Source organism: Echinops telfairi, unplaced genomic scaffold (genome assembly GCF_000313985.2).
Source record: "Echinops telfairi isolate 266 unplaced genomic scaffold, ASM31398v2 ScPeMD7_31;HRSCAF=116, whole genome shotgun sequence".
NCBI lineage: Eukaryota > Metazoa > Chordata > Mammalia > Afrosoricida > Tenrecidae > Echinops > Echinops telfairi.
Window position 1 is genome coordinate 6233647 of NW_022103928.1, and position 2130 is coordinate 6235776.

A 2130-nucleotide genomic window follows, 5' to 3' on the forward strand; every position below is an offset into this window, starting at 1 on the left:
TCTAAACATTTACTTTCCATTGAGCCCTTGATATCAGCACCCCCCACCCTGTGACCCCATGATAAATTATAAATTATTATTATTTTTATATCTTACCCTGACCACTGTCTCCCTTCCCCCATGGTTTCTGTTGTTCGTCCCCCTCCTCCCCTTCTCACCTTCTCCCTACCCTACTCCCATCCCTATTAATGGATTCTGTGTGTGTCTTAAGCTTTTATCTCTTATCTGTACCTGTGCACATGATCTGGTCTAGCCCTCAGTGAAGCCCTCAGTGAAAGGCAGAACTGAGGTCATGATAGTGGGGGGTGAGGAAGTCTCAAGAAACCAGAGAAATATCATGTGTTTCATCAGTGCTATACTGTGCCCTGGTTGACTCATCCCTTCCTTGTGGCCCTTCTGTGAGGGGATGTCCCATTGTCTACAGATGGATTTTGGGTCACTACTCCAACCCTCGTTCTCAACAATACGGTTTTTGTTTGTTTGTTTGTTTGTTTGTTTGGGTCTTCTGATGCCTGTTACTCAATCCTGTCAATACCTCAGGAACGCACAGCTAGTGTGCTTCTTCCATGTGGGCTTGTTGCTTCTCTGCTAGATGGCCACTTGTTTAAATTCGAGTTTTTAAGACCCCAGATGCTATATCTTTTGATAACCAGACACCATCAGCTTTCTTTACCACACTGGCGTATGCACCCATTTTGTCTTCAGGGATTGTCCTGGGAGGGCAAGCATCACAGAATGCTAGGTTGTCAGAACAAAGTGTTCTTGCATTGAGGGAGGGCTTGTGCAAAGGCCTGAAGTCCACCCACTACCTCAGTGTATTGCTATATAAATGTATGTACATGGGCCAATACCTCTATTTTATGAATTAATGTATTTACACATGTATACACCTATGTTTACACCTCTATCCATAGCTTTGCTTACTAGGTCTTCCCTCTGTTTCCTTTGACGTTCCTCCTGCCCCACCATCAAGCTCGCCCTTCTTCTGCCTTTTTCCTCTCAGCTAGATTGCTATTGTTCTCTTGACGACCTTTTCTCAGTTTATCAGGATGTTACCTATTGGTCCAGTTGTGAGGATTTGGGTTTTCTTTACATTAAGTTGTAGTCTATACCCAAGACTGTAGTCTTGGTCTTCATCAGCAAGTGCTTCAAGTCCTTCTTGCTTTCAGCTGTGTAATCTTCACATCACAGGTTGGTAAGCCTGCCTCCAATCTTGATGTTTCACTCTTCTTCGTCTCATCCAGCTTCTCTGATGATTTGCTCAGCACACAGACCGAACAAGTATTTTAAACAGTACAGTATCCCCCTGTTCTGTTCCCATAACTGCTTCTCAATACAGACTCTCTACAAGCACAATGAACTTCACTGTCCTCAAGTCAGTTCTGTCCCTTGGTGACCCTATAGGAGGGAAGAACTGCTCCTGTGGGTGGCTGAGACGGTAACTCTTTACAGGAATAGAAAGCTTTGTCTTTCTCATATGGAGTGGCTGGTGCTTCCAAACTGCTGACATTCCAGTTAACAACCTGAGGCATAACCACGACCCAACTAGGGCTCTGAGCACAACATTCTGGAATTCCCATTCTTCTCAAGGCTATTCATACTTTGTTATGATCCACACAGTCTAATGCCTTGGCATAGTCAATAAAACACAAGGAAACATTTTTCTGATATGCTCTGCTTTCAGCCAAGATCCATCTGACATCAGCAATGATATCCCTGGTTCCACATCCTCTTTTGAATCCAGCCTGAACCTCTAACAGCTCTCTGTCAGTGTACTGCTACAACCATTGTTGCAGTAAAATTTTACTTGCATATAGTATCAATAATATCGCTCTATAATTTAAGCATTCTGTTGAATCACCTTTTCTTTTTCTTTTTTAATTGAGTGGGTAAAAATAAGGATCTCTTCCAGTGAACTGTCTTCCAAATTTCCTGGCATAGACAAATAAGTGCTTCCTACGCTGCATTAGCGTCTTGAAACATTTCAGTTGGGAATCCATCAATTTTCTGGGGCCTTCTTTTTGGCTAATACATTTAGTGCAGCTTGAACTTTTTTCCTCAGTACCACTGGTTCTTGCTTATAGGCCACCTCTTGAAATAATTAAATGTTGACTAATTCTTTTTGATACA